This window comes from Euphorbia lathyris, chromosome 4 (assembly GCF_963576675.1).
Source record: "Euphorbia lathyris chromosome 4, ddEupLath1.1, whole genome shotgun sequence".
In the NCBI taxonomy this organism is placed as follows: domain Eukaryota; kingdom Viridiplantae; phylum Streptophyta; class Magnoliopsida; order Malpighiales; family Euphorbiaceae; genus Euphorbia; species Euphorbia lathyris.
In genome coordinates this window covers 9,790,296-9,803,744 of record NC_088913.1, presented here as the reverse complement: position 1 = coordinate 9,803,744, position 13,449 = coordinate 9,790,296, and the positions used below count along the sequence as shown (strand labels likewise).

The window sequence follows — 13,449 nt, the reverse complement described above, 5'->3', positions numbered from 1 at the left end:
GCTAACCTTTTGGCTCTTCTTGCAGTTACGAAAGGTCCGAAGAAGATATCCGACTTCTGCCAATTGATGAGTTGTCCAGAAATAGAACCGTAAAATTCGAATGCATCTTTGAGTACACGAATATTTGCAACCGAGGCTGCTCCAAACAACAGAACATCATCCGCATAAACAAGATGAGAAGGTAAGGCCAGACTACCTGAATATTGCATTGCGCGTAATTTACCCTCTTGCACAAGCTTTAGCAGATAACGACTCAGAAAATCTTCTGCAATACCAAAAAGGATTGGAGATAGTGGATCCCCTGCCGCACCCCACGCGAGCAACTGAAGTAGTTACTACAATCAGGTCCTGTCAGAACAGAGATTCGGGCTGTATTTAACAAATTCAGAATCCATTATCTAAATTGAGCGGAGAACCCAAAAGCCTCAAGCACGGACAGAAGAAAGTTCCAGTCAAGTGTATCGAAAGCTTTCCTTATGTCAATTTTGAGAGACATATTGCCTCCGAAGCACCTCTTTTTTAACAGATTTGTACCTTCTGACGCGATTGCAACGCACTGATGAATGCTTCTGCCCGGAATGAAGCCAAATTGATTATCTGAGACAATGCTAGTCGCAATACTGGACAGACGAGCAGCCAAAATTTTAGAGATGAGCTTGTATCCAAAATTGCTCATAGCAATTGGTCTGTAATGATCAACCGGCAAGGCTTCTTGGACTTTAGGTATAAGCACCATGTTACTCGAGTTCAAACCTGGTAGCATGATTCCCGTATGAAAGTAATCCTCCACCATTGAGCAAACATCCTGACCCACAATCTCCCAATAGGCCTGAAAGAAGCACCCAGTGAAGCCATCTGGACCCGGCGCGCTGCTCTTGTCCATTGCAAAAACAGCATCTCTAATCTCTTTCCTGTCAGGAAAGCGCACCAATTCGGCATTATCAGAATCAGTCACGAGTTTAGGAATGACCTCAGAGACCATGTCCAAATTCTGCTCAGATAAATTGTCAGTTCTGAAGAGGCCAGCATAGTAATCAGAGATATGAGCGGCGATTATGTTCTTATCCGTGATAAGCTCATCATCGATTTGCATCACCGAGATGCCCGTCGAAGCACGTCTGATAGTCGCCATTCTATGAAAGAAAGTGATGTTGTGGTCGCCTTCTTTAAGCCATCTAACTCTACTCTTTTCTTTGAGATAGATCTCCTTTCTATGAAGCACCGTATCCAGTGCCGTGTGAGTAGTAAGTTCTTGCTGATGCAACGAAGTGGAAAAACCCTGTTCTAAAATATTTGTATGCACATGTGCTAAAGACTCCTCTGCCTTGGCGATCTCAACATCCAGCAAACCAAAAACATCTCTATTCCATTTTTTCAAAATGGGTCTCAAAAGTCGAAGCTTTTGACTTGGTTGCTGCATTGACGGCAAACGAGGATGAGGATGGTGCCAAAACTCAGCAATAACGTCACGCAGGCCAGGGTGAGTCACCCACATAGCTTGAAAGCGGAATCTGGTAATCCTTCGCCCTCGAGAGCCTTGAAAAAGGATAGGAGAGTGGTCTGAGTGATGCCTGGTTAGCACCAATATACTGTGGGATTCCCACTGATCCACAAACTCCGACGTGCTGAGAACCCTATCCAGCCGACATTCAACCCTAGCTGAACCAGCCCTACCATTACTCCATGTGTCAATAAAGTTGCCAGAATCAATGAAGTTCCGAAAGTCCCTGTAAGAACGCCCGCCTGGGGCTCTCCCTTACTTTTCATGAGACCCTAGAATCGCGTTGAAGTCTCCCATAACTGAACAATTACCCTGAAAGTTCTCTTTCTGTATTAGAATCTCTTTGTACATCTCTGCTCTACGGTTTTCCCAGACACTTCCGTAAACAAAAGCAATAAAACTGGCGCTACCTTGATCCTGCACCTCAGTAATAGAGAATTGCTCATGACTGTAACGGAGCATAACTGAAAATGTAATCGGTACTCTGACAAGTATCCACAAAGAAGGTATCTCCTTGTTATTTTTCCCAACAAGAACCAGCCCCAAACAGGTCCATAGGGAAGAAGGAATTGAGTCATATTCCACCATCGGCTCCGCTAGACACAGTATATCTGGTTTATGCAGTGAAAATAAATTAAAAAGGTACCTCTGAGTATTCCTGTTAGAGATGCCCCTACAATTCCAGAAGAGCAGATTCATCGAAAGCGCATAGGGATCTTACTGGCCCTCTTAGGGCGAGTTTTAGATGTCGCTGAACCCGTGTCCCCTGTACTACCTTTGCTTTTCCTAGAGGTAACTGTTTTCCAAGAGTCATCCTCCTCTTCCTCCATCTGATCGGCCCAAGACTTAGCAGCAGAGTTCTGGCAGCTCTGTAAATTGGCGTTTCCTGGCGAATCTGGTCTCTCTGAAGATGAGTAGCAGGCCCAATCCGACTCCCCCAATCTCGGGCTACTGGCAAAAGCATCATCAACTGTGTCCGTCTCATTAATACGGTCCGGCGTAGTATTTCCGTCCGGAGCCGGGTTTCCATTAACAATCGGAGGTACCAAGTTTCCCAGCTCCGAGATTATCCTGTTTGTGATTTTCTGCACAGGTATATCTGCTGCTGCAGTTCGATTGACAACCTGCCCGAGTTGCTTCTCCAAATGCTTCTCTAGTCCCGCTTTCTCAGTTTCTACCACATTCCCTTTTTTAGGCATTGAGGGTTTCCTATTACGTCTGCAGTCATAGGCCATATGCCCGATGCACGAGCAGACCTTACAAAAGTTAGGCAGCCTACATCAATCCATAGTTGCTTACCATCCCGTTCAACAGCTAGTTTGACAGGTAGCTCGCTAGCCAAATCAACATCTAAGAGAAGTCTCGCAAAATGCCCAAAATCCCCCTCCATAGTGGTTTTGTCAAATCTCAGAAGTCCCCCAATCCCTTTAGCTATATCAGACAAAATCTGTGTGTCCCAATATTCCCATGGAAGAGAGTAAAATCGAACCCATACCTGAGCATGTGTGGATTTTTTCGTTAGTGGATCAAAGTCGGGAACCTATGGCTGCAACCTGAAAGTACCTGGTTTCGTGTTTATGATTCCGCGCCCAAGAACAAGCTCCTTGGCGTCTGCAGAGCTCAGAATAACATGAAAATACCCTTTGCCAATGGCGATTAGCCTCGAGGACTCCTGAATACCCCAAATCGAAGTAAGATTTTGCTTCAGATCAGCAACGTTCCATGTTGAAAGTTGAGAAGTCACGTTGTAGGAATTAAAACAGTAGATGAAACGTGGACTTAAATCCCATAACCACATAGGAATTGAGTCCAAAATCCCATCCCCAATTAAGGTAATATACTACATACCAATTCTAGAATAAAATTATAATATCCATGTTTTCCTCTCAATTTTCAAATACAATCTAACTTACGTATCAAGGGAGTTTTCAAAATAAAAGTACCAAAATAAAGATATGTACCTTTTACTTCTCACCATAATAACTAGCCTGGTTAATTGATGCTAAGCCAACGTTTTGCTACCTCCGCCAACAATTGGTGCATAGTCCTGAATGGAACAAAAATATCGTATGTTAATCCCAAAACACAGTGTACATATCAGAATAGTCTAACTATGTTCCAAAAACAACTCCTCTAAAATAGATGGTATTCATATGATAAGAAATTGATAACTAGGTCTGATTAGCAAATTTAGAACCAAACGTGTTTACATACAGTAATGGTGTAGAAGGAATTGGCATATGGATCTTAGAAAACTTTGGGCATTATAAACCTATTCTAGATTAAATAAAGAAAGCGTGGTTATAAAAGACTTAAGGTTTTGGCGCCACCCTCCAAAAGTTTAGTGTGCTCCAAAATTTTAATCGCAAAAGCCACAGTATATCAGATTAAATAGAATTAGAAATAAAAAAAAAATTACAATTTATTTAGATGGCTAATTAGAAGAGGGAAACCTAAAAAGGACATTTTCCACTCAAGTTTGTTTTTATACAATGAAGAAAATTGGGCTTTTAATTTACCATTTTTTAGGTTTTTAATCTTTATTTTTATGCTGAGAAAACAATGGAGTAAAACAATTGAAAGAAATTAAAAAGATCCCCAAATTTCCCAAACACAAATGGAAAAGCTTCGCTTACTTGCTTGAAGGGCCTCTAAGGTCAGAAGCGTAGAGAGAGATGTCATCCATAATGAATCAAGGAGCCATCGATTCCATTCCTATTTCAGCATAAAGGATTCTTTCATCGATTTCCATTCTTGTTTCATTTTGTACCCTCCATCCCAGATCTCTAGGAACAGAGCTAACAACAACACCACGAATCAAACGAATTGGGATGAGAATCAAACGAGTCAGGATGAGAATCCAACAAGTCAGAAGGAAATTTTTGCAGATTTTTTTGTATCCGTGATAATCTTTAACTGTTGGATCCAGATCTGCTTCTGTTTCTGTTTTTCTTCCATTTCCAGCTTGCCAAGCAACTTGGTTTTCCACCATGTGGTTTTCGATTCAAAGGAGAAACTAAGTTGGATATGAAATTTCACTAATTTCATGTTGCTGTAGAAAGAAAAATAAAAAGAAAGTGAAGAAAAGAAGAAGAAAGACCAGCATAGAAAGTTCACATTGGAAAAATAAATAAGAAACTCAGTCGGTTGTTTTGTGCCTTTTGATAAAAAACAATTAAATATATCCAATTTATATTTTTAATTAATTAAAGTTGTCCTCTTTTCTCACTTATAAAACAAACGGATACAAAATATAAAATAGTCCCCTATATTAATTTAAAATGTATAATTAAGTACAAGAGCCGTAATTTGTCCCTAGCTATTTGTACTTGAAACTCCTTTTTTTTTTTTAGTGAATGTTAGATGTGATTAACCAAAAAACAAAACGAACACATAAAAATATACAAACTGTAAAACTAGAAATTAAAGGAAAGAGTTAGACAAATATGAGGCATGTATTAGCAGTTTCCTTAAGACAGATGTCGTCGCTATTGACGATCGTCTCCCAGAATACAACATATTACGCAAGAGAACTCAAACCGTGTGCAGGCTCGTTATTACCGGAGTAGGAAAACAAGAACATTGTGAACAGAGAAAGATATTACCATGAAATGCGTGGTACTTTGATCCACATAAGTTCCATCTTTTTTCTTATGAGTACCATCATAAAAGCTGAGTCTATCGGGTGTGTGTGACCCAACTCATTTGCCTACAAATAATATTTTCATCGTTGATGCCAACATCTCCAACACAAGATCAACGCAAGAGGGAAGGTGCCTCACACGCCGTGTGCCAATAGTCACACAGCATATGAGACTCGAGCTATAGAAGATTTATCAACATTAGGGGAAAAATTGCTCTTCGCTTCCAACGTTAGGTGTAAAATTACACCATTTTAGACGTTAGGGGTAAAATTGATGCTGACCCAAAACGTTAGGGGTATTTTTGCACCTTAACCCTAACAAATAAGACACTTTATTAAAACTTTTGTTTTTACCGCGGCACACAATAATATTTCCCTCCAAATTTCGTTTCCCCCTAAAACTCAACTCTCGTGCTCTGCAAAAGTTATGCTCCAAAGTTTCAAACTAAAACCTAATTGAAATTGTAATTTCAAACCACATCTGGTGCTTTACAAAATCAAATTTCGTTTCCCCTAAAACTCAAATCTCGTGCTCTGCAACAGTTATGCTCCAAAGTTTTGAACTAAAACCTAATTGAAATTGTAATTTCAAACCCACATCTGGTGCTTTACGAAATTGTTCCTCTGAAATTCACAACCTCTGCTCAATTATTCTCCATCCCTAATTCACCTGTGCGAGCTGGTTGTCACGACATCGAGTACCACTCAAGGCAGGCCACCATATCATCTCCTATAGCCATCATTTGAAGCTGGAGAAACAGGTAGTTCTTGAAACCCTTTCAACGACTTTGGTAGTTCTCTGTTTTGATTCCAAATTTGTTGTTTATCTTAAAAATTAGAAAGAATATCTCCTTTATTTATGTTTCCTCTCACTTTGATTCCTCTAGGGTTTCCATTGCTCTTGGTTTGCTTGATGAATTTGGGGTTTTTTTGAGTATTTTTCTGGGTCATTGATGCAATTCCTGCAAAATGGTTTCCAACCTTTTGAATTTCAACTTGATTTCTAGGCATTATTTTTTCTTTTCTTTGTGTTCTCTGTAGATGAATATGTTGTTTGCGTAAGAACAATGTTAGGCCACCTTGCACCCTGAAGTTATGTAAAGGCTGCACGTTTAATTTCATTCTCTTTTAACTGAACTGTTTTGGGAGTATAGTAAACTGAGGATGGGTTTTCACTTGTTTGTTTATTTGATATGGGAGTATAGTAAACTGAGGCTGCATAGCTCCTGATGAGGCTTAGTGATGAGGCTTAGTGTAGTAGTTGCTTCTTTTCCCTTTTGGAAATTTTGGCCCTTTCTTTTATGGGTTACTTCATTTTTTGAGGTTCTTGAAGCTGAATTGAAATAGATGCAGATTTATCCACAAGTTGCTGTTGGGAATAAACGCGAAAATTTATTCCGTAAAAATATTGACGAGCAAAATAATCAATTAAAAATGACACCGATAATTTAACGTGGTTCATCGTTGCAGGCTAGTCCACGATCAAGCTTGAGAGTGAATTCTTCCACTATAAAATAGTAGGCGTACAAAGAAGGTGTTCTCTAGAAACTTTCTAGAGTTACAATGAGATAAAACCAAAATAGTAGCACTCAGGTGTTTCCCGAAAAACCTCAAAACTATTATCTTTACTATTTTGTCTCTCCCCGAAAATAATTAAACTACCCTCAAATTACTAACTCTCAAATAAAGCTCTCAACTCTCAATTGCCTCACTCTCAATTTCGAGCTTCACTCCCTCACCTGGATTTCTAATCCCTCAAATCCAAATATAAAACATCTCCTTGGCTTTTATAAGCCAAGGAGGAGACAAGGCCAGCAACAATTGTTGCTGGCAATTAATGCAAGCAACAATTGTTGCTTAGCAGCCATAGTTGACCACCGAAATTTCGGTGGTCAACTTCAATAATTGGATCACCAATGTTGGTGATCCAATTTTCATTAATTACAATTTTTTTAATATATATAAATTACATAAATCAGTCTCTAATTAATACAAATTATAAAATAATCCCTCATTAATCGAGACTTCACAACAATTCTCCCCCTCCTGATTATATGATGGCTTTTGTTACCCATGCAGCCATTCGACAGTATTCGAACTTCTCCCTTGGTAAGATCTTCGTTAACATGTCTGATCCATTTTCATCTGTATGGATCTTCTCAAGCTGTAATAACTTCATCTCTAGCACATCCCTGATCCAATGATATCTCACATCAGTATGCTTTGATCTGGAATGGAAAGAGGAATTCTTTCCAAGGTGAATAGCACTCTAACTGTCACAAAATAACTGATATTTTTTCTGACAGAAGCCAAGTTCATTAAAGAACTTCTTCATCCATAATAGCTCTTTACACGCTTCCGTTGCTGCAATGAATTCTGCTTCAGTCGTAGAAAGTGCGACACATTTTTGTAATCTTGACTGCCATGACACAGCTCCCCCTACAAATGTAATCAAGTACCCTGATGTAGACTTCCTTGTGTCAGCATCACCAGCCATATCTGCATCTGTGTAGCCAACTAACACTGGTTCGGTATCTCCAAAACATGAACACATTTTTGAAGTACCACGAAGATACCTGAATATCCATTTAACAGCTTCCCAATGTTCCTTTCCTGGATTTGAAAGGAATCTACTTACGACACCAACTGCATGTGCAATATATGGTCGTGTGCATACCATGGCGTACATTAGACTTCCAACTGCTGAAGCATACGGGACTCTACTCATGTCTTCCTTCTCTTTATTAGTAGAAGGGCTATGCTTGGCACTGAGTTTAAAATGATTAGCAAGAGGACAACTAAACATTTTAGCTTTATCCATCTTAAACCTTTGAAGTACTTTCTCAATGTACTTCTCTTGCGACAACCATGTCTTCTTGGCGCTTCTATCTCGAATGATTCTCATGCCAAGAATTTGTTTTGCTGGCCCCAAGTCTTTCATGGCAAAAGACTTGCTCAACTGTTTCTTCAGATTGTTAATTCTGGAGATGTTCCTGCCAACAATCAACATATCATCCACATAGAGCAATAAAATAATGAAATCATCATCAGAGAATTTTTGAACGAAGACGTAGTGATCTGAAGTAGTCTTCTTGTAACCTTGCTCCCCCATAACTGACTCGAACTTCTTGTACCACTGCCTTGGTGCCTGCTTTAAGCCATAGAGACTCTTCTTTAGCTTGCAAACATAATCCTCTTTTCCTTTCTTCTTAAAACCCTCTGGTTGCTCCATGTATATTTCTTCTTCCAAATCGCCATGTAGGAAGGCAGTCTTCACATCCATTTGCTCAACCTCCAGGTTCTAACTTGCTGCTAACCCAGCACAGTACGAATGGATGTCATCTTCACCACCGGTGAGAAAATCTCATCAAAGTCGATGCCTTTTCTTTGACTGTATCCCTTCACAACCAATCTGGCTTTGAATCTTGGCTGTGAGCTAGCTTCTTCGTTCTTGATTCTGAACACCCATCTGTTCTTCAAAGCCTTCTTGCCTTCAGGAAACTTCACCAGCTCAAAAGTTTTATTCTCATGCAAGGATTTCATCTCATCTTGCATGGCCTCGAACCATTTTTGCTTATGTTCATCATCCATGGCTTCTTCAAAGCTTTCTGGTTCTCCCCCGTCAGTCACTAGGACATAATCGTTTGGAGAATATTTGGTAGAACGTTGAATAACTCTACCGGATCTTGTTCGAACTGGGAACATTTTGCAACTGGTGGTTGATGGTGAACTTCTTCATCAGCATCAACTAGTTCATTCTGAATGGGAGCGTCTTGAGCAACTATCTCTGGTTGGTCAATTTGAATTTCTTCTCCAACCTGTCTTGGCACCGTAGTTGGAGGTACTAACTGAAGGCTTGGTGAGCTAGTTTCAGGTCCAGAAGCATCTTTTCCAGACTTCTCAATGTCTTCAATTGTCTGGTCTTCCATAAAGACTGCATCACGGCTTCTAATTAACTTCTTATGGACTGGATCAAAGAACATATAGCCAAATTCATCTTGGGCATAACCAATAATTACGCACTCTTTGGTTTTGACATCAAGCTTGGATCTTTCATCCTTGGGAATGTGGACAAAAGCTTTACAACTGAACACTCGCAGATGTTTATAGGAACAGTCTTTTCCAGACCACACCTTTTCTGGAACATCGTAATCCAGCGGGACAGATGGTGAAAGATTCAGAATATAAGCTGCTGTGACTAGAGCTTCACCCCAGAACTCCTTTGGCAGCTTTGAATGTGAAAGCAAGCATCTGACTCTCTCCATTAAAGTTCTGTTCATCCTTTCAGCCAAGCCGTTCAACTGCGGTGTTTTTAGAGGAGTTTGTTGATGTCGAATACCATGCTCCTTGCAGTACACATTAAATGGACCAGTGTACTCTCCACCATTGTCTGTCCGAATGCATTTCAGCTTCTTGCCAGTTTTTCTCTCAACCTGGGCTACAAAATGCTTGAAAACATATAAGACTTGATCTTTTGATTTTAGAGTGTATACCCATGTTTTTCTAGAGTGGTCATCTATGAAAGTCACAAAATAATGAGCATCATCAAGTGACTTTGGAAATGGACCACATAGATCTGAGTGTACCAGATCTAATATATTTTCCACTCTAGAAGGAGAGGAACTCTTGAAAGCAACTCTGTTTTGTTTTTCGGCCAGACAGTTAGCACATTTATTTAAATTAACATGATCCAATCCGGTCAGAATATTTTTCTTGGCCAATTTTTTCATGCCTTTCTCGGGCATGTGTGCGAGGCGTCTATGCAACAATTTAATTGCATTTTCATTCTCCACGGCGTTGATCGCTTCTTGGGAGAGCTTTGTATGTATAAGATACAGCCTTGAATATTTTCTGCCTCTTGCAACCACCATCGAACCTTTGGTGAGCTTCCATTGGCCATTACGGAAGGTATTACAAAAGCCTTCTTCATCAAGCTTGTCTACGGAGATCAGATTCAGGCGCATATCTGGAACATGCCTGACATCTTTCAATACTAACTTCATGCCATTCTCAGCTTCTAGGTGAACGTCACCTTTTCCCACAACTTTGGAGAAGTTGTCATTTCCCATCCTTACAACACCAAAATCTCCTGGTGTGTAAGATGAGAAAAATTCCCTTCGAGGTGTGGCATGAATAGTAGCACCACTATCAATCACCCAACTAGTCTCCTGGGTTACAAGATTGATAATATCAGCATCGTAGATAATATTGAACTCGGTAGCAACATTTGTTCGTTCGTCATCGGTACTGTCATCTCTCTTCTCTTCCTTGCCTTTGCTTTTCTCTTGCTTGAGCTTCCTGCAGAATCTTCTGATGTGGCCTTTTTTCTTGCAGTGATGACATTCAACATTGGCATACTTGTTGGATTTTCCCCTGCTCTTGCCTCTGCCTTTGGACCCTCTAGCTTCGCTCCTTCCTCTAGAATTTACAACCAAAACATCTGATTGTGATGTAGAGGCTCCTTGCATCCTGCGCCGCATCTCTTCATTTAAAATTCCACTTTTGACAAACTCCATGGAAATTTTGCCATCTGGTGCTGAGTTTGAAAGTGAAATTCTTAGAGTCTCCCATGACTCCGGTAAGGAAGCCAGTGTAAGTAAAGCAGTGAGCTCATTTTCAATTTTAAGCCCCATACTGGAGAGTTGATCCACGATCCCCTGGAACTCGTTCAAGTGGTCTGCGAGAGAAGTACCGTCTCGATATTTCAGTTGAATCAACTTGGTCAAATAAAATAATTTGTTGTTGCCAGTCTTTGAGGTGTACAAATCTTCGAGCTTATTCCACAACGTTCGTGCATGAGTTTCGCTAGCAATGTGATTATACACATTATCGTCAACAAACTGTCGGATAAATCCGCAGACTTGCTCATGCTCGAAACCCCAGTCTCCATCCGACTTGCCATCGGGCTTGTCTGTCCCGAACATCGGAAGATGCATCTTCGTCACATATAGAAGATCCTTCATTTTGCTTCTCCATATGTGGTAGTTTGAGCCATTTAGACTGACGATTTTGCTTGTCAATTTTGCCTCCATGTCGACTAGGCTCTGATACCAGTTGTTGGGAATAAACGCGAAAATTTATTCCGTAAAAATATTGACGAGCAAAATAATCAATTAAAAATGACACCGATAATTTAACGTGGTTCACCGTTGCAGGCTAGTCCACGATCAAACTCGAGAGTGAATTCTTCCACTATAAAATAGTAGGCGTACAAAGAGGGTGTTCTCTAGAAACTTTCTAGAGTTACAATGAGATAAAACCAAAATAGTAGCACTCAGGTGTTTCCCGAAAAAACCCCAAAACAATTATCTTTACTATTATGTCTCTCCCCGAAAATAATTAAACTACCCTCAAATTACTAACTCTCAAATCTCAATTGCCTCACTCTCAATTTCGAGCTTCACTCCCTCACCTGGATTTCTAATCCCTCAAATCCAAATATAAAACATCTCGTTGGCTTTTATAAGCCAAGGAGGAGACAAGGCCAGCAACAATTGTTGCTGGCAATTAATGCAAGCAACAATTGTTGCTTGGCAGCCATAGTTGACCACCGGAATTTCGGTGGTCAATTTCAATAGTTGGATCACCAATGCCGGTGATCCAATTTTCATTAATTACAATTTTTTTTAATATATATAAATTACATAAATCAGTCCCTAATTAATACAAATTATGAAATAATCCCTCATTAATCGGGACTTCACAATAGTTGCTTACTAAAAAAAAGGGTCTATTTGTATCTTTTAAAGGTAATGTTGTGTTCCTAATGGGCAAGTTTTCAATGTTTTTGAAGGTTGTTTATTGGTGTATCTTGAGCTTCTTGGATTGTGTTTTAAATCATCTTGGATTTATTGTAATGGGTTTGCTATCTGTCCTTTCTTCTTTGGACTATGTGAAATAAGGTTATAGACTAGAGATATTGCTTGTTGATGGATTAGATAAACGGTTTACTTATTGAATGAATCTTAGTTTTAAAACAGAATGGTGGTTTATTAGAACTTTAGGTGACTGCTTGGTCAATTACTTTCTTATTTTTGAACTTTAGTTGAGGAAGTGTAGATAATTCAGTTGCTCTTCTGTTTCATTAATCAGCTAATCAGAAATACTCTAGTAAATGAGTTTCACTATAATTTCATGGCAACTAATCATTATGTGTAGTTGTCTTTAAATTAAAAGTGTCTTAGCTTTTCGTGATTTGTGTACTTGTCTTTCTATTTTGTCATTTCCCATTTTTGAGCAGTTTTAAGTCTTTCTGTTGTGTGTTTTAGGGTGCTGCAAATAGAAATGTTGCATCTACTAACATGAACCGAGCAAGTAGTCGCTCTGGTTATGTATCTACGTGCATCATTGAAAGTAAGGTTAGTATTTAATAAATCTATCTCTCATTGGCTAATTTTCAAAATGGACTATTTTTCTCATTCAACTCGCTTAAACTGTTTTAGTTAACCCTCTTTAATTTCATGTGGCTGAACCACATACTCCACGCGTAATTAACATTGAAAGCAAGTTGAGGTAACCGAAACATTATTTGAAAAAAAATTGATGATTTTTATGACATGGAAAGTTTCTCTACATTATTTGAATCACCTCACTTCTGCAATTGAAAGGTACAATCTTTTTATTTCTTAAAAACAAATTATCTAATTGAGTTGTTAATTATTAATGTTTGATTTGGCAGATGGGATGGTAAAGGGTTTAGTGGGCATAACAAGATAATCTTCAATATAGTTGATGATCTTTTAAGAGAAGTGTCAGCAAAACATCTCCAACAACAAGGGAGCCATATAACCAATCATCTTCAATCCATTGTAGGCTTTCTCAATTCTTCTATCAAATTATCCAGAATTTTAATGTTTAATTTGTGACTTTTCTGCTATATTTTGAAGTGGTATGAAATGTTTAATGCGTGGTTAATAGAAGCAAAGTGGATATATACCATTAACTAAAAAATATATAGAAATAGGGATGTTAGCTATAGTTGCACCTCAGATACATCGTGCTTTGGCTGATTTTGAGGGGATTGTTTCTGAATTGTTTTCGTAGTAGCAAATTCCCTTGTGATTTTTGGGATAAAAAATTTTAATAACATTGAGCTAATTTTGGTTTTGTAGACTTGTGATCATGAACTTTGTGAGCTTATCCAATGGAAAGTCTCAACATGTTACAGAGACTCCAAGTTTACATTTCTGCTTCAGGTATTTTAAATTAGGGATAAAGTACTAAAACAGGCCTAAGGTTTTTGGGGAAGTGTCAATTTAGGCTCAACATTCAAAATAACACCAATATAGGCTTAACGTTTACAATA

General features: G+C 39.0%; 1 long non-coding RNA gene across 1 annotated transcript; it reads left to right on the top strand.

Moving 5' to 3' along the window:
• The first annotated feature begins 5,569 nt into the window (after window positions 1-5,569).
• On the top strand, window positions 5,570-13,068 carry LOC136225567 (uncharacterized). The gene is made up of 3 exons (XR_010687163.1): window positions 5,570-5,905; window positions 12,413-12,502; window positions 12,823-13,068. It is a non-coding gene; the product is annotated as an uncharacterized lncRNA (long non-coding RNA).
• The last annotated feature ends 381 nt before the right edge of the window (window positions 13,069-13,449 follow it).